Here is a 25668-nt window from a genome sequence, read left to right on the forward strand (position 1 = left end):
TTTCTTTCTTTTTTTTTTTTTTTTTTTGCCTGAGGCTGTCATTTGAGGTTGCCTTGTGCTAGAATCTTATTACTAAGGAATCAGAAATGTAGAGAGGGAAAGGTACCTTAGAAATTAACCTTTCTAGTATCTTTATTACACATATGGGGAAACTGAGACCCTGAGAAATAAGGGAACTCAGCAGGCCTTGTTGTTATTTGTTTGTCTTTACCTAGTCTAGAGATCTGTAAACTGTACCATGAGTTAATAGAATTTCACTTTTTGAACAAGCTGTACCTGTACTTAATTGAGATAGTAGAGTCAACTCCCCTGGGTAAAGAAAATGGAAAAATAGAAAAAATACCCTGCGCTGTTCCCTGGCAAAGTCCTCCCAGGCTGCTACACAGTAATGTTTACAGACTCCAAGCAGATCCATATTTAGTACTCCTGAGCATAAAAGTACTGGGTTCACAAAAACAGTATTAGAAAATTCTTTATTATTAAAGTTTTTGAGGTATCTTTCACCGTGTTCAGACACTGTAACTACATAAACAGCCAGATGCTTAGTATTTTATGTTTGTCCTCTTTAAAAGTTATTTGGCGATAGAAGGTTTTTGGTTTTGTTTTGCAGATATTTTGGTATGCTAGAACTAGGAATATCTACATAGTACATAACTTCTTTGAAATGCTGCAGTTCTCTTATTTGCTTATGACTTTTTTTTGATACATGGAAGAATTATTCCTTTAAAAGGAAGCATTCATTTGCCTATAGCAGTTGCTAGATACAGTGCCTAAAGATTAAAGTAGTTGTTTACAACAGGTTATGAGGAGAGCCAAGAAACAACGTTATTTGAAGAGAGTTGAAGTTCTTCAATAAATAAAGCTTCTTATACCTGTTAGGAGTTGGGAAGAAAAATATTTTATGACATACTGGAAAACTAGTCTCTAATCTTTTTCATTTTCTGATGAATAGATTTAAAATAGAAATGTTAGTCAAGGATATAATGTTTGCCAGTTGTATTACAAATATCTTGCAGTCAGTATATCTTCAACCATGGTAACAGACATAGTGGTGAAATAAGTTGGTAGGTTGCCATTGGCAGCCTAAAATTAGGCAAATGTACCAGCTTTTACAAGGCCTGAAAGTATCTACAACACTGGTGTTAACCTGCTGTATGTTTGTAGTTCCACAAAGAATGACATTTATAAATGCTATTTAACAGGGTAACTTACAAACTAAATTGCTTTTTGCCAAATGGCCCATAGAGTTTTTCAAAAGAAAGCTGTTAACTCAATACCAAGGATTGATTCACAAGAATAAAATGCTGAGAGGGTATATAGTCTAAAAATTTCCTATTTGAATTTTTGCCCCAAGTTAATATCCTTATTAGGAGATATTATACTTGGTCATTTAAAGTGAAATATTGCTTTAGTTTGCTTTCTGTGTTTGGTGTCTTTTCCCTCCACTCCCTATGATGAGATTAGAATTATAGATAAAGAGTTCTGGTTTACCTAGTTTGTGGAGAAGTGGATTGGTGCATAACTCTAAACAGGTAAAAGACGGTATATAAAGAAGAAGTTAGTAAGGTAGCCTTATTAAAATTTAATTCTTTTAGAGTTTTGGGGAATCAGAGAATGAAGTCTTATTTTTCCAATCTCAAAATGGTAGACAGAAGGATATATTTTTAATTACTGCTTTGTGGCCACTTAACACTTTATGTGGTTCATTTTTATTTACTGGTAGAAAACTAGGAAAAATTGTTAGTGAAGCCTCATTACATTGACTTCATACAGGGAAAACTCAATATACTTAGTTTTATCAGTACAGTTTGACTTTTAGAATTAAAGCCTTTTTTTTTTTTTAAACCAAGACTTCCCCTCTCTCCACAAAAAATAATTTCCTCTTACAATTTGCACCCATCTACATTTAAATAACATTTATGATGGACCTATTATTTGGACACTGAGTGCTTATCTTAAAGCAACTCTGCATCATGGGGAAACCAAAATTCAAACAAAAAATGGTTATACTTTATGGTAAGTGCTACAACAAAGTTATCTTTAAAGTACTACAGGAGCTCATGTAAAGTTCCATCTAAATTTGTTCTTTCAAATGCAAAGCAAAACCACAGTGAGGTATCACCTCACACTGGTCAGAATGGCCATCATCAAAAAATCTACAAACAATAAATGCTAGAGAGGGTGTGGAGAAAAGGGAACCCTCCTGCACTGTTGGTGGGAATGTAAGTTGTTACAGCCACTGTGGAGAACAGTATGGAGGTTCCTTAAAAAGCTAAAAATAGAACTACCATATGACCCAGCAATCCCACTACTGGGCATATACCCTGAGAAAACCATAATTCAAAAAGATACATGTACCACGGTGTTCATTGCAGCATTATTTACAATAGCCAGGACATGGAAGCAACCTAAATGTCCATCAACAAATGACTGGATAAAGAAGATGTGGCACATATATACAATGGAATATTAGCCATAAAAATGAATGAAATTGAGTTATTTGTAGTGAGGTGGATGGACCTAGGATCTGTCATACAGAGTGAAATAGGTCAGAAAGAGAAAAACAAATACTATATTCTAACGCATATATATAGAATTTTAAAAAGTGGTACTGATGAACCTAGTGGCAAGGCAGGAATAAAGACACAGACGTAGAGAACAGACTTGAGGGCACGTGATGCGGGGATGGGGGGAAGCTGGGATGAAGTGAGAGTGGCATGGACATATATACACTACCAAATGTAAAATGGATGGCTAGTGGGAAGCTGCTGCATAGCACAGGGAGATCAGCTTGGTGCTTTGTGACGATGACCTATAACAATGGGCTAGGGAGGGTGGGAGGGAGGCCCCAGAGGGAGGGGATATGGGGATATATGTATACATATAGCTGATTCACTTTGTTGTACAGCAGAAACTAACACAACATTGTAAAGCATTTATACTTCAATAAAGATGTGGGAAAAAAAAAATGAAAGATATAAATTGTATCATTAGCTATGTAACAGTGTATCTCAGGATATCCTGCAATCCAAGGCAGGGTTGCATTGGTGGCTATAAAATGTTAAAGGCTTTTTTTTTTCATAAGCATTAAAAGTGAATTACCATAGTAAAAGATTAGAAAACAACTGAGAAATTAAAGACAGGAATTTTTTTAAAATTTATTTATTTGGCTGCATTGGGTCTTCATTGCTGCGCGCAGGCTTTCTCTAGTTACGGCGAGCGGGGGCTACTCTTCGTATTGTTGCAGGCACTTCTCATCGCCGTGGCTTATCTTGTTGCAGAGCACAGGCTCTAGGCGCGTGGGCTTCAGTAGTTGTAGCACACGGGCTTAGTAGTTGTGGCTCGCGGGCTCTAGAGCGCAGGCTCAGTAGTTGTGGCCCACGGGCTTAGTTGCTCCGTGGCATGTGGGATCTTCTTGGACCAGGGCTCGAACCCGTGTCCCCTGCATTGGCAGGCAGATTCTTAGCTACTGCGCCACCAGGGAAGTCAAGACAGGAATTTTAAAACTGGCTTTTAATTGTGCAAATAATTAGCACATCGTTTAACCTCAAAGAAGGGATGGAGTCTGAGTTCAAGGTCACTAAGGTTTTTCTCAGTTCTGAAAGGCTGTAATTTCACACTTTAGGTTTATGGCTACTCCTAGCTCAGGATTTCCAAGAGTGGTTTTCACACTGCATAGTTTTAGGTTTTTTCAATAAAGATGATTCCTTCAACAAACAAACAAACAAAAAAAAGATCTCTAGGCTCTAAACAAACAAAAATAAATAAATTTGTTCTTTCAGTTACCATTCTGTTACTACTTTGATTTCCTAAATATTTCTCAAATTTGCTGTAATCTCCCTTCCTTCATTGTTTCTTTTTTTTTTTAATTTATGTATTTTATTTTTGGCTGCGTTGGGTCTTGCTGAGCGCGGACTTTCTCTAGTTGTGGCGAGCGGGGGCTACTCTTTGTTGCGGTGCGTGGGTTTCTTATTGTGGTGGCTTCTCTTTGTTGAGGAGCACAGGCTCTAGGCATGCAGGCTTCAGTAATTGTGGCTTGTGGGCTCTAGAGCACAGGCTCGGTAGTTGTGGCACATGGGTTAGTTCCTCCGCGGCATGTGGGATCTTCCCGGACCAGGGCTCGAACCCGTGTCCCCTGCATTGGCAGGCGGATTCTTAACCACTGTGCCACCAGGGAAGTCCCCCTTCATTGTTTCTTAATTCTTGTTCCAGTTAAATATTTCCTCCTCACAGCCACCAGTGATTTATCTTAAATAAAAATTTGATTTTTTGACTTACATATTTAATAACACTCTTCAAAGACTTCTCACATATGGTATAAACTCACATTTCTTCACAAAACTTTTAAGGATTTTAAAAAAGTCTAATTTCAGTTACCTTTCTAACCTCTTCCAGCCTTCAACTTTTACTGAACTAATTCTACCTCTCCAACAAATAAAACTTTTTGAAGTCTCCCCATGCTGTTTTTCACCTTACTGCTTGGGTGCCCACTTGTGCTCTTTTTTCTTTTTTCTTTTAAACTAACTCAAGTTGGTCCTTAAAAGGCAAAGCTAGTATCTTCCTCTCAAGGACATCTTTCATAATCCTGTGGAGACTGGATTAGGTGTCTGCTGCCAGAGCTCATATAGAAAAGTTGTGTGTGCTCTCTTCATGGCAGTAGTATAGTGCTTTTTATTTTCTTCTTTCTTTTTACAACTTTACAAAGTAATGTGATAGTTACCTAACATCTTCCAGAAGTCAACACTGTTCTTTGTCTGTTTTTAATTATCATTGTGAACTCTTGGCTTTAAAGATATTGGATGTGTTTCAACCTGTTGCAGTTATTGATTCTCAGATTGTTGTCTTGCCAGTAGGAGCTTATTCAGGTTGGCTTCTGAGTCTCTTTGGCATGACTAGTAGTATTTGTATAAGTTCAGTTATTTTTCTACCTCTGTGTTACAGTGGTAGTTTGTTTATTCTAGCGCTTATCACAGTTTTACTTGCAGTATAATTAATTCCCCCTGCTAATCGGTAAGGGAAGGAATTGTTATCTTTGTATCTCCATTATTTATTTCAGTGCCTTACCTTATATTTAGTACTTGGTAAATTTTGCTGCTTTGATAACAGTGCTGTCAGGAGACAATACTTACATTAAACTTTTGGTTTATGTAGTTCTTCATTATTATATTGAATGCCTATGATGTGCCATGTACCAAGGTAGACGCTTATTTTGAGTAACTTGATTTAATTTATTTAGTAGTAAATATGAAAGTCTCTGTATGCTGAATATCTTTTACATTAAGTATTAAACATAATACTTTAGCCTATAGTAACATTTCCCAAAGTGTTTTCTGCATGATGTTAATAGGTGTTATTAGAATAGAGGGATTTTTATGGTCAAATTAGTTTGGGAAATATTGAGTTAGACAAAGGTAAACAAGTTTAATGATTACAGAATTTCATAGTTTGAATAATGTGCAGTGTTACTGCCTATGAAGCAAATAGAAGAAACATCATTTCTCAATTTATTTGACTTAATTTTTTCCCCCTGAGTATCTGTGGAACATACTTGGGAAAATACTGGTCAAGTTATATAAAAGAGTGTCGTGCAGTGGAAAAGGCATGGCGTTGTAAGTCAGAACTTGGGTTTCTGCCCCCAAATACTAGGTGCAGAACTTTCTGACAGCCTCAGTTGTCTCATCAGTATAAGAATATATATAGTACTAGTATGTACAGTATAAGATTGCAGATGCTTTCCAAAGCGCTTACCAAAGATTAGTACTTTAGCACAGTCTAAAGTACTATCTGGATAAATGGTTCATTTTTTCCTCTGCACAGTTTTTCCTAATTCTACATAGTGAAGATGAACAGTATAACTTCTGTAGGCATACCTGTAGCCAGTCTTCAGTAGCAATTTTGGCTACCTGGATTCTTGCAATTACAGCAAACCTTTTCTTGCCCAATGATGATAGTGGTCCAGGTCCCTCAGGTTCTAATTCTGGGGAATCTGGACTGAGCACCCAGGAGCAAGTTATCTTAACTTTTTCTCCATATTGATTTTACCTTATATAGGTAAGTGGAAGGAAGCTAAACAGTTTAATGTGTTTGATTTTGAATAACTTATATGTTTCATGATCTCATTTTTTATTTCAAATGATTGAATGAGCAGCAATAATATGTTAGGTATTTTCTTTTTTTTTTTTTAATTTTTTTAAAATTTTTTATTTTTGGCTGTGCTGGGTCTTTGTTGCTAAACGCGGGCTTTCTCTAGTTGCAGCGAGTGGGAGCTACTCTTCTTTGTGGTGTATGGGCTTCTCGTTGGGGTGGCTTCTCTTGTTGCTGAGCACGGACTCTAGGCGCACGGGCTTAGTAGTTGTGGCTCGCAGGCTCTAGAGCGCAGGCTCAGTAGTTGTGACGCACGGACTTAGTTGCTCCGCGGCATGTGGGATCTTCCCGGACCAGGGCTCGAACCCGTGTCCTCTGCATTGGCAGGTGGATTCTTAACCACTGCGCCACCAGGGAAGTCTCAGGTATTTTCTAAAATACAAATGTATTTATATAACCAAGATATGTTAATACTCTTGGCATTTAAATTGCTTTAAAAATATGATACAGCTTTTCATGCTATTTATAGTAAACTGTTAGAAATATGTAAACAAGGAAGGTATTGTAGTCTTGATTCATAATATGTATGCATCATTTAGTCGGGGTTATGTTTTAGAATAATAAACCAGAGTATATCTTATGATAAATATTAAAAGAATGCAAATAAGGCATATACCTTCCTTCCTTGTCTCGTGCTGCGTTATTAAGGAAAGGGAAGCATTAGGTAATTCATCAAAATGACATAATAGCTAACCTTTATTGAGCTCTTATATGTCTGTTACTGTTGTTAGCTCAATATGTATTAGCACATTTAATCCTTACGGTTACCCTGTGGTTACTAATAATATTAACTATTTTACATATTTTTAGAGCTGAGTAGATTTGTACTTCAGGAGGAGTTTTGTATATTCTCATTTCCTTTTTTTTGTGTTGAGAAATCAATATTTAATTAATTTATTTAATTTTTATTGGAGTATAGTTGCTTTACAGTGTTGTGTTAGTTTCTGCTGTACATCAAAGTGAATCAGTTATATGTATACATATATCCCCTCTTTTTTAGATTTCCTTCCCATTTAGGTCACCACAGAGCATTGAGTAGAGTTCCCTGTGCTATACAGTAGGTTCTCTTTAGTTATCTATTTTATACATAGTAGTGTATATATGTCAATCCCAGTCTCCCAATTCATTCCTCCCCTTCCCCCCTTGGTATCCATAAGTTTGTTCTCTACATCTGTGTCTCTTTTTCTGCTTTGCAAATAAGTTCATCTGTACGATTTTTCTAGATTCCACATATAAGCGATATTATACGATATTTGTTTTTCTCTTTCTGACTTCACTCTGTATGACAGTCTCTAGGTCTATCCACGTCTCTGCAAATGGCACTATTTCATTCCTTTTTATGGCTGAGTAATATTCCATTGTATATATGTACCACATCTTTTTTATCCATTCCTCTGTTGATGGACATTTAGGTTGCTTCCAGTCCTGGCTATTGTAAATAGTGCTGCAATGAGCACTGGGGTGCATGTGTCTTTTTGAATTATGGTTTTCTCCAGGTATATGCCCAGGAGTGGGATTGCTGGGTCATATGGTAGTTCTATTTTTAGTTTTTTGAGGAGCTTCCATACTGTTTTTCATAGTGGCTGTACCAATTTACATTCCCACCAACACTGTAGGAGGGAATCCTCTCCAGCATTCATTGTTTGTAGATTTTTTGACGATGGCCATTCTGACCGGTGTGAGGTGATACTTCATTGTTGTTTTGATCTGCATTTCTCTAATAATTAGTGATGTTGAGCATCTTTTCATGTCTCTCTTGGCCATCTGTATGTCTTCTTTGGAGAAATGACTGTTTAGGTCTTCCACCCAGTTTTTGATTGAGTTGTTTTTTTTTTGATATTGAGCTGCATGAGCTGTTTGTATATTTTGGAGATTAATCCCTTGTCCGTTGCTTCATTTGCAAATATTTTCTCCCATTCTGAGGGTTGTCTTTTCATCTTGCTTATGGTTTCCTTTGCTGTGCAAAAGCTTTTAAGTTAATTAGGTCTCATTTGTTTATTTTTGTTTTTATTTTCATTACTCTAGGAGGTGGGTCAAAAAAGGTCTTGCTGCGATTTATGTCAAAGAGTGTTCTGCTTATGTTTTTCCTCTAAGAGTTTTATAGAGTTTGGCCTTATATTTGGGTCTTTAATCCATTTTGAATTTATTTTTGTGTGTGGTGTTAGGGAGTGTTCTAATTTCATTCTTTTACATGTAGCTGTCTAGTTTTCCCAGCACCACTTACTGAAGAGACTGTCTTTTCTCCATTGTATATTCTTGCCTCCTTTGTCACAGATTAGCTGACCATTGGTGCTTGGGCTCATTTGCTTTCTTAATAGGCCTGACAGCTTCCCAGCTGGCAAGGCAGCCGTGGAGAGTCAGTAGAGACAGAAGTATCTGACAATGATTAGGGGTTAAATGCCACCCTTCCCAGACACTTCTTAGTGATCAGAGCCAAGGCAAAAGAATATAGGGTGGTTTTTGTGTAAGGGTGTGAATGAAATTACTGATGGGTAAGGCCGCATTTGTGGAGCCAGTCCATGTGGTTTTGAATTCCTATATTCTGCTACTTACTGTTAAAATTTGTACAACCTAAATTTTTGTAACTATAAAATAGGGATAGCAATAATATCTACTTCATAGAATTGTGAGGATTTATTAAGTTAGTACATGGAAAGTGTGTCTGGCATTTGATAAATAATATCAAATGCTATTTCTTGTTATTATTATTATTAACAGCATTAACTGCCTCAACTGGCAGTTAATATCTTTTAGTAACCAGGGGTGGGGCCTTCCATCCATGTTAGGGTCTCAGTCAGTTCATGCTACAGTGTAGGTGTTATTTTAAAGATAGATACCTCTTATTGACGTCTTGCGTGATGTAAAAGGTTTTTTTCAATGAATACGACCCAATACCAACACTTTCTTCACTTTTACTTTCAAGTTTCCCATAATTTTCATATGTGTATTATTTTTCAAACAATACTCCTGATACTGATGTTTTTATTACATGATTTCCTGAGTGGAAGGATTGGGGGAGAGATTTCTAGAAAATGGGAAATTTAATAATTTCAAACAAGTTTCATATACGTATACATATTTTCAGAGGAATCCTGAAATTCCAAATAATATAAATTTAACAGGTATTTGTACAGCATAGACAATTTCTTTATATTAACATTTTCTTAGTTGCAGTGAAGTATAATTTTCACTACATAATGTTTTGACATCTCAAATCCTTTGGAAAGTAAATCCTGTAAATATTCAAGTTAATATGAGGGCAATATTAAAATTAATCATCTAGAATATACACACACACACAAACACACACAAAGCAGAAGCAGTCTTCTAGGTATAGGGATGGAAAGCCTGCTAGGAGTCAAAACTTAATGGAAAATTCTTTTCATTCCAAATTCTGACTATCTATATATATTTTTTTCCTTTAAATGCTTGTCATATTATTTTATTTAAAGAAATTTTACAAAAACATAGCTATTCCTTTTTTACAAAAGAGCTTTATTGACATGTAACTTAAAAGTGATAAAATTCACTTGTTTTAAGTGTACAATTCAATAATCCTTACTAAATTTATGGTATTGTACAACCATCACCACAGTCTAATTTCAGAACATTTCTATCATTCCCAAAAGAAATGTATTGCTCATTTGTAGTCACTCCTCCTTCCCATCCCCACCACCACGAAGCCACTAATCTACTTTTTGTATCTTATAGATTTGCCTTTTCTGCCTTTAGTGTCTTTTGTGTCTGGCTTCTTTACTTAACATGCTGTTTCTGAGTTTCACTCCTGTTGTAGCATATGTGAGTACTCCATTCCTTTTTATTGCTGAGTAGAATCCCATTGTATAGGTGTACCAGATTTTATTCACAGTTGATGGACATTTGGATTGTTTCCACTTTTTGACTGTTATGAATGGTGCAGGTATAAACATTCACATACATATCTTCATATGGACATACATTTTCATTTATCTTGGGATAATAACTAGGAGTGGAATTACCAGGTCATAACTGCCCAACTGTTTTCCAAAGTGACTGCTTCATTTTACATTCCCACAAGCATTATATGAGGATTTTACTTTCTCCACATCCTTGCCAAAACCTGTTATTGTCTGTCTTTTTATTTTTTTTTTTGCCCGTGCCGTGTGGCATGTGGGATCTTAATTCCCTGAACGGGATCGAACCTGTGCTCCCAGCAGTGGAAGCACGGAGTCTTAACCAGTGAACCTCCAAGGGAAGTCCCATGTCTTTTTTAATTATAGACATTTTAGTGGTTGTGAAGTGCCATCTCTTGGTGGTTTAATTTGCATAGTTATTTCTTTTAATTGATTATTTTGGTATTATAATTTTAATCTACAGTTTGATACAGTAAAACATCTATGGAATTATCCTATTCATGTGCTCCTTTAGTTTTATGGTTTTACTAGACTGATGAAACCCTGTTCAGGGAATTTACAAGGTTGGCAGAACCTTTAAACCTAAAACAAGTTGTGTTTAGGGGGTAAATCATACCCCATACCTCTTATAAAGTAGTAAAGTAGTTAACAATACAGTTGAGAAGGTATTTTAAATATATACATTTATGTTTAAAAAACATTTCTTTTTTTCCTCACCCTGCACGAAGTGCCTTGGTGTGGGATCTTTTCTCATTCCTCCAGGTTGCGTTAAGTCTTACATGCAAAGAAAGCAATAAAATTGGACTTTTAAAAACTACAATCATGAATACAAAGGAAAAGTGATAGGTATTCTTGGGAATGTGATTGATTAGAAACAAATCTTGGGACTTCCCTGGTGGTCCAGTGGGTAAGACTCCACGCTCCCAGTGCAGGGGGCCCGGGTTTGATCCCTGGTCGGGGAACTAGATCCCGCGTGCATGCCGCAACTAAGATTCCGCATGCCACAACTGGGACCCGGCGGGGCCAAAATAAATAAATTGATGATAATAAATATATCAATGAAATGAATGAATGAATGAATAAATAAATATTAAAAAACCCTAATCTTGGGAAGTCAAAGAATGGGTATATCTGAAATAGGTGGTATGTTTACTTAATTCTTATCTAAACAAGTAATTTGAAATTGTTTTTGCTACTAAGAGATAGTAGTTTCCACAGATTGCTGTTATTTTGAGAAAAGAAAATTAAGATTTATCTTGGAAGGTAGCACTGTGTAATGGAATGCCAGCCTGTGGGTATCTGTATCTGTAAATGAGATCCAAACTCTGTATCTTAAAAGCTGTCTGACATGGGCAAGTTATTTCAACCCCTGGGAGACTAAATTTCCTCATCTTCAAAATGGGGGTAAAAATGTTGACTTAAAAAAATTTTTTTTTATTGAAGTATAGTTGATTTACAGTGTGTTAATTTCTGTTGTACAGTGAAGTGATTCAGTTATATATATATTCTTTTTATATTCTTTTCCATTATGGTTTATCACAGGATATTGAATATAGTTTCCTGTGCTATACAGTAGGACCTTGTTGTTTATCCATTTTAAATGTCATAGTTTGCATCTCCTAACCCCAGACTCCCAGTCCATCCCTCCCTCATCCCCCCTCCCCATTGGTAACCATAAGTCTGAATGTTTTTTGAGAAAGTTCTCGCACAGAGTCTGAGAGTTTTAAAAATAAACATTCCCTTTCACTTTGACACAATTTGAATTTGTACCACATACAGATACTCTGAGTCTTAATAACTTGAAAATCAACCAGGAGAAAAAAACAAAAAGCAGGGCCCTTGTGGTCAGACATGCTATGTTTGAGTCTGGTTCTTTCATTTGCTGTCTTGTGACTTTGGGAAAATTATTGAACTTTTCTATGTCTGTTTAATTTTCTTTAACAAATGAGGATTAAATGATATTGTATAAGTAAAATAATTGGCCCAAGTCTTCCTATTTCATGGTTGTTGAACTAGTTGAATAATAATAGCAGGTGACATTCATTGAATGCTTACTATGTGCTACATACTGTCCTAAGTACGTTACCTGCATTTAATTATCACAACAACCTTATGAAATAGGCATTACTACCATTATCCTGAATTTATAACTGAGGAAACTAAGACTCAGAGAAGTCTAGTGGTTTCCCCACAGTCACATAGAGAATGCATGATGGAGCCAGAATTTAAACCCAGTTGGAATAGGCTACAGAATCTGCACTCCCTTAACTGAGAGTGATTCTGCTCCCAACATGATATCCAAATCTGGCCTATTTCTTCTGCCACTTTTCTTTCCCTTTGCTGTGGGCTCTCAGGTGGTTGTGGGTGGTGGCATTAAATATGTCCTGTGCGTCTTGTCTCCTGCTTGGACTGTAATCCATGACAGAGCAACAACCGCTCAATAAGTGGAGCAGCAGTTACTGTTTATTCGTACAACTCTCATTTTAGCTTAAATGTATTTGCTTAGTCTATTGGAAGTCTTGTATGTATCCTGACTAGCTTGGTTTTGGCCATTGTTATTTAAGTAAGTTAATTTTTATAAATGCGTGTTTGGCTAGGAGAATTATGATCTGTGTTGTCGCTGAATGCCTTGTCTTGGACTAGGTGAGAAGATGAAGTTTTTTTTTTAGGGAGGGGGTAGTTTTTTTCCTTAAGCTTGATGTATAAAATATGTGCAGCACTGTTAGTGGTAAAGTGAAGACAAAGTAGAGTTTATATTTGGCCTTTCACTGTATTTTGATGATTTAGAAGCTAAAGAAATGAATCCTTTTTTTTTTAAACTAAGCTGTTTATTTTAAGTAATGAATAGCTTTTAAAAACTATTTTAAATAGTTTAATAATTTCTTTAAACTATTTTTAATAACTTCCATTCTAATTGTTGAAGTAACATTTATTGAAAAATTCAAATAATTATTATTTGCGTAATGTTAAATTTTATAGTTTTGGCTGTAAAAACTTTAACACCTGGGAATTAATGTTATAGGATTGTTAAATAGAACTGTAGTATTCACCCTGAGTAATGTGTTTTTGACCCTCTGATTGATAAAGTAAGGCATATTTGAATTATTTTCCTATGATTAATAATAGCAACTAATAATCTTTTTTTCCTCACTAGCAGGATCTTCTCACAATTCATGATGCAAGGTTAGGTTAAGTAGAAAAGTAGAAGTTAAATTATCTTTGCCAAGATGACTTCTTGGGGAAAGTTTTTAATTGGACAGTACCTTGATTAATAAATTCACTGAGAACACACTGCCATGTACCAGCAAGTTGGAAAATAAACAATCTTCATAAATTATGCAGCGTGGTGTTGGTTTGCATTAACAGCAATGTTCTCGTTAAAGTTGGGCCAGGAAAAAACACCACTGTGTTCTGCTTCTACTTTTCACTACACACGTAAACTGTGCCAACAGCAGACAGCCAAGACCTGGGAAGGAAAGACAAACCAGGACTATGTTGGGCCACTCAGAATTTCTAGAAACTTCTCTGTAGGGCTCTGTTATATTAATTTTATTCACCTCTATTAGTCATCCATCTCTGTTTCTCCTGTTCACCTCACATTGGAATGGAGAGAGAATTTGACTGGCTCAGTTTGAGTCAGCTGTCTAGCCTGGGATCACTGTGGAGGAGGGGTATGTATAGGATCAAATTACACAGATATGGTCCTTTAAAGTCCTCCTCAGAGTATAGCAGGATTTCAGTCCTTTATTTATAGTGATTTAATGATTTTTCTTAAGTATAAATGAGAGGTGTTAAATCAACTATATACTTGCTTTTTAATCTTTAGGTTACAGATTACAGCTGCTAATTAAAGATGGGGGCTTGACACTTGGGGGCTATTGAGGACCCCTGATATTACACTGTATCACTAGCTCTCACTAGCTCTAAGGGTTAATCTTTTTAATCTCTTGAGGACTGAAAGGGAATACCAAGAGAGCATTCAGAAGAGACAGTCCATGGCTGCTTCCTTCTGCCATATGGCTAGCCCCTACTTGTTGCTACAGAGGCCAGAGCTGATGAGGGCCTTCTCTCCTTGGCTTCTTCCAGAACTTGGAGTTCTCCCAGTTCTACCACAGAGCTGTTTGCCAGGTTCCCTTCCTTCCATTCCCTCCCTTTCCTGTGTGAATCAGTTGATTTCATTCATCACAGCCTAATGCAATTTAAGTTACCCGTCTGCCCCAAGAGTCCTGTATGGAATGTTGTTGTTTTCTTGGGCACTTCAAATATTTTAGCATTTTGCCTCTTTAACTCATTTTTTCCCTTGATATTCTAGGATGTAGATATCTATCTGCCCTTTTATAGTACTAGAATTTCTGACAGTTTTGTTATTAAGATATAACTTTTTAGCAGAAAATTTCTGTTATATAACTCATAGGAAAAGCCTTATTTATTTTTATAATGACACTTAAATTGATTTTGAGAAGTGGCAGTTGCTTTCTTAACGACTTGCCCCCTCTATCACAGTACTTTTCCATGAGAAAATGTATTCAAAACCACCTAGCCCAGTACCTAATATGTGATGCTACTCAATGATATTAGCTTCCATTTCCTCTTGATTTTTTTAATGATGTTTCAATCATAGTTTAAAAGTAATACATGTCTACAATACGAAAAGTGGAAAATGCAGTAAGTGTAATAAAGTCACACAATTACCCTACTGTTAACACTCAATTTTCCCCAACAAAATTAGGATTATATTGTATTTAGTTTTTTTATATACTGTTTTCATGTAAAAGTACTTTCCCATGTCACTAAATATCCTTTTAAAACATAATTTTAAAGAGTATAATATTCTGTTATATAAATATGCCATAATTTATTTATTAAACCCTTCTCCTATTTACATATAGCATTCATGTCATTGAACTAATAATCTCTTACTTCTTTAATAGCTTTATAGACAGAGATTTTTGAGTAAACAGAGAGGAACATTTTCAGGCTTTTGAGACATCAGTCCTTATATATGTAACCAGTCTCCCATCTCAGCTGCCATACCATCCCATTCAAGCTCTTTATTCTAGGCCTTCTTCGTCTTTCTTGGGCTCTGACACCCCACATGAGCATATCCTCCAAGAAGATGACCTCCTCGCCCTGCTGCTCTGGGTCACTCCCGCATGTGGTCACCCTCCTTATCCTGCTTAGGCTGTGATTCCCCTCACCCCACAAGGTCCCCCTCTACACTCCACTTTGGCTGATACCCTGCCCTTGTCACCCCTATGTGTCAGACTCTCTGACACCCTGCTTTGGGTCCCCCATGACTCTGCCCCATCTAATGGCTGTAGTACTGAATTGTTTGGGAGAAGCAGGGAGAAAGAGAAAGGAAGCTATACGGTTTGAAGACATACTGAAGGGCCTTGCCAAGTGCATAGCATCATGCTTGGCATATTGTAGGTATTTGGTGGCAGGGTGTGTGTGTGTGTGTTTGTGTATCTAATTCTTCCCCTCCTGATCCTGGACTGTTGAGCCTTGGTGGTGAAAGAGAAAATACGAACATAACTCAGCTGACTCCCAGCTGACTGCTTCTAATACCAACTCAGCTGCATTTGCTCTTCCTGGAATCCTTACTCTGAGTCACTCTAGTTGGTACTGTATTCTGTCTCCCCGAGTGGTTGTTTCTTACCTTCTTTATTGCCACCCATTTCCCAAACTCCCCAGCTTCCATATCTCAGCTAAGGACTTTGCCTGCTATTTAAATGAGATTAAGATTATTTGACATGAATATGTTTAACTACATAATGACTTCAAAATGTTTCAGTATTTTTAGCTCTCTTTACCTTCTTTCTTGAAACTCTTTCCTTGTTTGCTATTTATTATAGATATACACTATATTGCTTTTATATACATAAGTATATATAATGCTTTAATTATCATATATATTAATATACTATACAGTCTCTCCCTACCTAATTTTTCTAAGTCTCCTTACCTGACTTTGATACTTCTCCCCTCCAGTTGAATATTTATCCTTCTTAACATTTTGTTCTTATCTCATTAAGTTATTCTCTTTCCCTAGATTATCAAATTGACCACATAATATCAAAACACCTAGTTTATGCTGCTGAGTTCCAAATTTTTTACCTTCCCAACTCTCTGAACTCAGACATAATTCCTAGCTGTCTTAGAGCTCCAACAGCTTTTCTCAAACCTGTTTTTTTATTCCATGTCATGGTTAATGATCCCCATGAAGCTCCAGGTACTTAAGCCAGAAATGGTCATCTTTATCTCTTTCCCATGTCCCCATATCCAGTAAGTTTCCTGTTCTTGTACATTTTACCTCACAAATACTGCTCATTTTCACACCAACTCTTGCTGATGTATAGTGCAATAGTCCTTACTTCATTCTGCTTTGAATTATAAGTAACTGAATATTTTTTCTTTGGATTTATAATTTCTTAGAAGCAGATTCTACCATGATCATCTCTCTTTGTTGAATTAAAGAATACTCTTCTTTTTTTCTAAACTTGAATCAGTGTTTTACTATATCATTAACTGGCTTTCCTTAGGCCATAGGAACTTGGTCATGATTCATGATTTGATTATATGTATGTGGCCTGTAAAACACTATTCTTAGGGTTAATGCAGGGAAGAGTGTGGTTTTAGACGATGCATAGCCTGACACAATCTGTGGGAAGAGATTAAATGGCCTTAGCCGTTATTACTTTTAATGAATGGAATCTTTGCTAATTAACAAGATTTTAGTATCTGTAGATGAGGATGTGTTTTCAAACTTTGATGTTTTGATCCAAATGCCAGAGGCCAGCTAGATATGTAGTATTTTAAAATGGATTGAATTCCAGAAATCTGTTTTCTTCCTTTAAAAATTATATTCTCCACCCAAAAAGATCTTCATCTTTAAAGTTTTTTTTTTTTATTTGCCTTCTACTTAAGCAGCTTTGCTTTTCTGTAGTAATACTTTTGGTTATGATATGATTCTGCTAATAATTGATAGCAGAAGAAATAAATGACAGTTGAAGCAAAGAGATTGCAAAGAAACCTCTTTGCTTATAATTATTCATATTTTTTTCCATGACTTACACTTCTTTCCCCAGTTAGGGTACAGGTATCCCCGGCTTTTTGAAAATTTGTTTCACACCACTTTGCTTTTACGAAAAGCCTACGTTGGTACCTGATTTTGCTACCAGAAAAAAATCCAAAGAGGATTTTTGCTTTTATGAAAAAAGGTGAAAAGTGAAAATAGCCTTCAGCGTTTGTTTTGCAGTGAGTGAGCTGTTCAAGGGGCAGCATGCACCGCAAGCAGCAAGAGTGGCACCGCCAAGCTCCTTCCCTAGGAACTACATGAAGCATCCCAGCTGCCATAGCTTTGAACTAGGTCTTTGAGCATCTGTGATTTATCTCGATTTATTTTGTGCATCTGTTAGCAAGATGTGTCTTAAGGTAACTGATGCTTCACTTTACGCCATTTTGGCCTACAAACAGTTTCACAGGAATGCTCTAATTTCGGATAGTGGGAGAAACCGTATCTTAACTTTGAATACTTACCCATTTTAGGTCCTTCCCTTCCCCCAATAACTAGAATTATAGGGCAATATTTTAATTATTGGATTAGAAGACTTCTGTGGTTTGGCTTCTCATATGTTTTTTAGAGTTCTAAGAAAAGACCGATTCAGAAGAGCTAAAGATTTGGTAAAATAATTTGGTAGTTGTTATACATTCAAAAGAGTTACTAGCTTTTGCCATGTCTTCAGACCATACCTTTTTTTCTGACATCATCATCATTCATAGTTTATATTGTGTGATTAAATGATTCAACTTCCTTATTTGATCCTCATCATTAAAGTTACCTGAGTGTCTGACTATTATAGGAATGTTTGTGTGTGTGTGTGTGTGTGTGTGCGTGTGTAATGGAGAATCAGAAACATTGGACAATATGTTGATTAAAATAGGAATTGTGTAAAAGCAAGAGAATAGGATAGGAGAGCTATTCAAGATACATAGTAGGTTAGAAACAAGGCTTTACATAGGAGCAGTCATAAGGACTCAGATATTCCTCCTAGGCATTCAACAGCCAAATTTGTTTGAGAGGCAGTAGCTATGAGCAAAAAACAGTGAAAACCTATTTGATATTCAAAGTGTTGAGAGCTTTACTTTGAAATTAAAAGTTTAAAAAAGTCAACCTCAATGTACATCGACAGATGAATGGATAAAGAAGATGTGGTGTATATTTACACAATGGGATATTACTCAGCCATAAAAAAAAAGAATGAAATAATGCCATTTGCAGCAACATGGATGGACCTAGAGATTATCATATTACATGAAGTCAGACAGAGACAAATATCATATGATATCACTTATATGTGGAATCTAAAACGATACAAATGAACTTATTTATAAAACAGAAATAGACTCACTGACATAGAAAATAAACGGTTACCAAAGGGGAAAGGGGCGGGCGGGATAAATTAGGAGGTTGGGATTAACATATACACACTCTATATAAAGTAGACACACAGCAAGGACCTACTGTATAGCACAGGGAACTATATTCAATATCTTGTAATAACTTATAATGGAAAAGAATCTTAAAAAGAATATATATGTGTGTGTGTGTGTGTGTGTATATATATATATAAATAAAAAAACTAAATCACTTTTCTGTATACCTGAAACTAACACAACATTGGAAATTAACCATACTTCAATTAAAAAATGATTATAAAAATAAATTTTAAAAAGTTTTAAAAAGTCAGAAGAATTAGTTTCTAATTCTGGGAAGAGATTTGTCTGAAAATTAATCAGTAATCCTAATGATTTTAAATGGCCCTAATTGTTTCTTCAGTATGTTTTAGCAATATGAACAGAAGTCCCATATAATTTCAGCATGTCCACCATGACAACATAATTTTTTGGATTATAGATATGTTTCATTGGTGATCAGTATTCTCAGATCTACTATTTTGTTCAGTAACTTTAATTTTGTTAGTTTGCTCAACCCCTCAGTCTCTGTTTCTTATCATGCTTGTAGATAGATCATTGTGAGAGTGAAAAACCATATAGTTTAGTTGTCCGGGCAAATGAGATTTTGGGTGTTGACAGCTCTGGTTTCATTAATAAACTGTAAGTAATTCTAAAAACCTATTATATTGGTTTTTAATTAAGAAAAGGACACTTATCCTTACACCGTTGTTTTTGCTTTCTTCTTGGTACCTTCTGCCCAGATATTTCTAGCTACACTTTTGGTTCTACTTTTTTCCATAGTAGCACTGAATCTTTTCTCTCCCCATACTGGTACGTAAAGAAATTATCTATAGCCATCCAACTCATCATTAGTGAGTATAAATGTTGTCATAAATTAATTTAAATATAGTTAACTTCCTCAATTTAGAAATGAGGTAATTGAGGCCTGGAGCGGTTGAGATTTGCCAAGAAAGAACTAACATTTACAGAGCACTGACTGTATACCAGACACTATCATTTTATATTCCAGTTCTGTGAAGTATGTTCTGTTATCCCCATTTTACAGAATCTCAGAGGTCAAGAAACTTGCCCAAGACCATAAGACTATCCAGTTCTCTTGCGCAGTCTAGGGTCTTTTCCACTTCTGTCAGCAAACATTAAGAGCTGTTCAACTAAGCCAGTGGAGAAAACAAAGGATTAAGAAACCAACACACTAAATATAACAAAGGGTATTTTCTGATTGACAACTTTTATTTTTATAAAAAGACTCAAAGATAAAAGTTAATTATCCTGGGTTGTACTGGTATTAAATCACTATTAAAATGTGGGACCATCATAGGTATAAAAGCAACATTACCTTTGCTTATTAGGGTCTTAAAAAGGTTGATGATGCATGTACAAAAAACAGTCACAGAAAAGGTAATATATTTACTATCAATTTAGGGATAGAAAGGATCACCAAGGGGACGGTTATCTTTCTTTTACTTTTTCTTTTCTTCTCTTTCTTTTTCTTTTCTTTCTTTTTCCTCCTTCCTTCCTCCCTCCCTCCCTTCTTTTCTTTCTTTCGAAATTGTGTCAAGAGATTCTTTAACCTTTTGCCTTGAGGGTATTCTTCTTATGCTTTTAACAGACACACTTTTGCTGACAGAGGTAGTCTCCTTTTGTCCTGGCGCATGATTGGCCTTTGATGTTTGTGGAGTGGGGACAAGCTAGGAGTGGATTTGGGCTCTGTGTTACCTTTTTAAATTCAGTTTGGTGTTTGTGAGAATTAATAGCCTGCTTTTCAGAGTTTCTGGAATGAGATTCCAAAAAATGGAACTGAGCATGGAAATAGAAGGACAAATTAGGGCTTTAACATATAGTATTATGGCATGTCTATTCATTAGTTAAAGAACTAAGTGTTTAAAATATGCGTGCAAATCTGGGCCTCCATTTGCCCTGCTTATATTTATTCGTGAACTCTAAATCTCTTATCTAAGCACTTAATCTAATTAACTATTGGTAACTACCTTTTTGAAGGGACACCTTCTCTTTAGCCTCTTGACATCTGAACCACTGCTCTTCTGAATGTGATGACCTAAGTAGTAATCAGATCACCCAAGAGTAGCTTTTTAAATTGTTTTTCAAAGATACTTCTTTTCTAGGATCATAAGTGATACATCTTTCGCACTTCACCATCTAATTACCTGGGTTTTAGTATTTGTATTCTTGATACCTTCATTTTCGTTACAATTTTTTTTTCCTTAAAAGTCAGAGCTGACTCCGGCAGACACCTAGACAAAGACAATCTTTTTCTCTACCTACCAGTTCTCTCCTTCTCTCATCCCTCTCTATCCCTCCATCCCTGACTGCCCCTCCCTCGTTCCCCTCTCCTTGTCCCGCCCCTCTTTTTCCCCTTCCCCATTTTGTTTGTCTCAGTATATAGAAAGATAAAAAATAAGAATGATGATAGGTGGAGGTAGATAATTCCTTGTAAAGTTAGTATTCATTGACAGAAACATGTTAATTTCTTAGATAACTAATTCAAATTACTTTGCAGTTCATCAGACCTGGGTTAGAATCCTGCTTTATAAAAATAGTATTTATCCATTGTAGGGAGAAAAAGTGATATAGGATCAGTGAATATAAAGCAGAAAGTAAAAGAGCTGTCCTCACTATTAATGGCTTTCATGTATCCTTCTAAAATGTCTGCTATATATATTTACATACATACTTACTGTAGCATATTAGCTACAGCCACTTGCCTTTTATAAGTAGGTCTTCAGTAGGTCAGAAAGCATCTATTTAGTTTTCAATTTTAATCCACTTGATATTACTAACTTATAGTATCTCAATTTCTTTTCTCATCTTTTTCTTAAAATTTTTTTTTTTTTTTTACCACTTTCAGGACACTGATCCCTCAGATATTTTCTGTTTGTATTTTTTTTTAAACCAATTTTAACATTTGCATCTTATGGCTTCGATCTTAGAAGTGGAAGTAATTGAAGTGTTATGTTCAGAGTAATTAGGAATTAAAGCCTGTGAAAAGAAAATTCAGAATTATCCTTGCTGTCATTATAGGGAGTAGTGTAAGTGATCCATATAGGATTGCCAGACCTGTTGTTGAAGATACAGGATGAATCTGTAGAGGGCAGTGTTTGGTCTTCTGGGACCAGGTGAGAAAAGCTGACTGTAGATCAGCTCTGGTTGGGTAAGAGTACGCCTGAGGCTTAAGGTGTTCAGGGCATCTGTGAGAGTAATAACCAGAGCATTGATAAACTTTGCTTACCATAACCAGGCACCAGAAAATGAACTTTACTTTCTTAACATGTACAAAACAGTTCGCTGCACATCAAATGTAAATCAGGATTTCAGAGTCCTCTCTTATAATACAATAGAAACGATGTTTTTCCCTCCTTGTAACGCATTATCACGTGAAGAATATGGTTGAAAATTCATAGAACTGCTCATACATTAATTACCTAGGTATTTCTGTCTACCAACAAAACATTGTTTGCATATATATCCTTTTGTTCCCATAGAATGTTAGGCACGTTTCTAAACACCCAAACAGTGGAGGCATTTTGTGGGTCAGGAAAGAGCAGTTAGGAGGTAGCTGAAATTTGAAAGTGGCCAAAATGTTACATAATATTTTTCCCCAATTAAAGAACATATTATCTGATTAAAATTCCTGTTCTGTTAGGCAAATGTTACTACTGAGCTTCCTTTAATCTTTTGTATGACATTAAAAAAATAATATAGTTATTTTCTTCCGGATTTTTCACAGAGAACTATATTTGAATTTGGCCTTGTTATTTAATTTTTTTGTAGAAGAAATACAAAAAAGAAACAGCTATCAAGTTTAGGTGATTTAGTCAAGTCTGCCAAGTATGTGTGTGTCTGAAATAGTATAGAACCTTTGGAAAACTTGTCAAGTTGTTTGTTTTTTAATTTTTGTTTTTTAACACTGCCTGCAAATTATTCTTGATCCATGACCCTAAGCCTTGAGAAGATGGTTCTTCTCCTCTTCAGTCTGTTTCACTTCTTTTCTTGCTCAATTATGATTGACCATAAGGTTATGTTTCTTTCAAGGGAAAAGCTTGACCCCAGCTGCAGATGTTCTAATCTTCTATCTTGCTAGATTTCAGAGTGGAGGAAAGTGAGGCTTTAGGTCAGAAAGGAGCCTTCCCTTCTGAATTCCTTCCCTGTCCCTCCTAGTATCCTGCCACCACTCTGATTTCATGATGCCTCTGAGGTACTACACACATATCCCAAGAAGCAGTTTTCAGAGACAATTCAGTCTGAATTCATATGTGAGGGTAGTTTGTTAATGGCATATGCATCACTAAGCAGAACCCTGAACACCTCCTGAAGCACCTGTGTTTAGCTTTAAAGGCACCCTCACAGTTTTCTTCAGTAAAGTAGTCAATTTGCATATGTAACTAAAGGGTCCATTCTGGTAGTATTTTAAAAACAAAAAAAGTCTGCTGCAAAGGAGAACTGATGTTTTCACTTTTTGAGACATTTAATTGCTTGTAATTGAAAATGACACTTATCTGGTTAAAAACAAAATTAAGATCCCACAAGGTATTCTATTACAGTAAAAGTTGTCCTTCCTCTCACACATCAAATCTTTGAAGAAAAGTTGATTAGCCAGTAAAACAAGCCATCATTTTCCTTTTTATATCCTTTTTATAGGAATATTCCCCATCACCATTCTGCTGTTTGCAAGAACCTCAGCCTTCAAAAAACTTTTCCACTTTTAGTCACTGCTTCACTGCAAGGTTTATTAGACTTTCTATACCTTTTTAAAAACCTGGAGCTATTCAGTACCATGCTGTGGTTGTACTGGCATGCTTTTCTGACTTGGTCTATTGCACATGCATTATTTTATTTTCCCTGACTTTAGGACTGTGGGATATATATTTCCATGTCCATATTCTTGAGTCATCTTGAAATAAAAACACAGTTCTTGGACTTTCCTGGTGGGCCAGTGGTTAAGACTCCACGCTTCCATTGCAGTGGGCACAGGTTCAATCCCTGGTCGGGGAACTAGGATCGCACATGCTGTACAGCGTGACCAATAAATTAATTAATTAATTAAAAAAAAAAAAAACACAGTTCTTTTAAAAGAGAACCTAGTGTAGTTGTTTTGTATATGAAAACAAAATACTGCCAAAATAATTATTAAACATATTGGTACCTATTCTTTTTTTTTTAAATTAATTAATTTATTTATTTTTGGCTGTGTTGGGTCTTCGTTTCTGTGCGAGGGCTTTCTCTAGTTGCGGCAAGCGGGGGCCACTCTTCATCGCGGTGCGCGGGCCTCTCACCGTCGTGGCCTCTCCCGTTGCGGGGCACAGGCTCCAGACGCCCAGGCTCAGCAGTTGTGGCTCACAGGCCCAGTAGCTCCGAGGCATGTGGGATCTTCCCAGACCAGGGCTCGAACCCTTGTCCCCTGCATTGGCAGGCAGATTCTCAACCACTGCGCCACCAGGGAAGCCCTGGTACCTATTCTTTATTAGTTTTGATTATTGTTTCACTGAAGAGTATGCAGTGCATTGAAATAGTTACACATTTAAAAAATAACTTTTAATTGAATCAAGCCCAGTCATTCTGAATTATCAAGTTAGAGCAGAATTACTCCTGTGGAATCTATGTTCCCATACTTCTTTTCTGATTTTAAGGAAGATGATTGAGGGGCAGTTAGTCACCGCAGGTCAGCTCTGCCATTAGGTTTAACCATTTGGTTATTGCTTACCTAGGACTTATTAATCGTGCTTTATAGAGACTGATGGCAGCTTTGGTTAAGTATAAGTCAGTTGTTCAGTCTATGTGGCTTGGTCTAGGTATTATAAGATTTTAATTTGCAGGGTATTATTATATCATAAAGTGATTTTTAAAATAAGAAAGGAGTCACAGGAATGTGATGAAAAAGAACAGTATTTAAAGGACCAGAGAAATTAGAATGAATAAGGTAATGTGTAGGAGAGATAATAGAAATGACGGGCTGTTATGGGACATCCCCAGATCCACACTGGGTGTCTGGGTGTTGCTTTCTCTCTGCTAGAAAATGTACAAACACATGTACATCCTTAAAAAGTCTTCATAACAAGTCACACCTTTAAAAAATGATTTAATAAATCATTTTTTAGCTCCTTTATATCTATCTTTAAACCCTTCTCATATTCTCAATTTCTCATTTCTTGAAATGAGATTTTAAAAATAACATGTAGCTAAGAGGACTTTTGGGTAGAAAGGTTTTGTGAGTCAGAAAATATTTTCCTGAACTTACTCATATCTTTGCCTATCTCTGGTCTCTGTCTCCAGTGTCTAAATTGTAATTATCTGAAGTAATTTTAATGTCTCAGGATTCTAATTTTCAATTAATGGTAATAATGAAGACTCTCAGTTTAAACTATAGGCTGTTGACCCACTTCAGTATCCTATTGGATATAGGAAATAAAGTGGAAACTGGAGACAGTAGGAGTTTACAGAGAAGAACTTGGTTAGGAACAGTAAGAATGGTTTGTTCCTCCTGCCCAGGTGAAGGTATAGTTCAGAGACCTTCCCAGCATCTAAGAGTAATCGGCACAGAAGGTACAAGGAATTCTACTTCTTGATGCTTTCCCTGTGTCTTCAATTGCTTTCCTGACTATATTTTTCAATTTAAACCTTAATCTAATTGGTAATTGTGGTCTCCCTGCTTATGAATTTTTACTTCTGTAGAATATTGATATTTTTTTCTTTAAAAATAACTCCATAAAGAATTAATCACTTGGGAGTTTTTTCTTGAATGTACCAGGGCTGTAGCAATTATGTTTATTCAAAATAAAAATTCCCTAGGGTCACTGCCCTAGGCTTTTAAACTTTAGTAGTGTATCAGAATAATCTAGAGGGTTTTTTACAAACATTGTTGAGTATCACATCCCTATTTCTGATTGAGTAATTCTGGGCTGAAACCAGAGAGTTGCCATTTATATCAAGTTTCGAGACGATGCTAAAACTGCTGGTCCTGCAAGCATACTTTGAGAACCACTGCCGTACAGTATTGATCACAGAAGTCTGAGACAGAGCTGGATCTAATCTGTGCTGAATAAACATTAAGTTGCTTGTAATTCAACGAAGTTATACCTGTTGGATGGGTTCCAACAATGATCATTTAATGTAGTATTATTTTTAATTTATTTTCATA

At 36.0% G+C, this 25668-nt stretch overlaps 1 protein-coding gene and 1 long non-coding RNA gene across 10 annotated transcripts in view; one reads left to right on the top strand and one right to left on the bottom strand.

Annotated features, from left to right (window-relative positions):
* Positions 1-25663, bottom strand: LOC309666318. The gene is made up of 2 exons (XR_014267046.1): positions 23985-25663; positions 1-23676 (listed from the first exon to the last, which is right to left on the bottom strand). It is a non-coding gene; the product is annotated as an uncharacterized lncRNA (long non-coding RNA).
* Positions 1-25668, top strand: part of PHTF2 (putative homeodomain transcription factor 2) — a 124859-nt gene that overhangs the window by 46102 nt on the left and 53089 nt on the right. The window lies entirely within an intron of this gene.

This window comes from Balaenoptera physalus (genome assembly GCF_965194825.1).
Source record: "Balaenoptera physalus genome assembly, chromosome: 8".
In the NCBI taxonomy this organism is placed as follows: domain Eukaryota; kingdom Metazoa; phylum Chordata; class Mammalia; order Artiodactyla; family Balaenopteridae; genus Balaenoptera; species Balaenoptera physalus.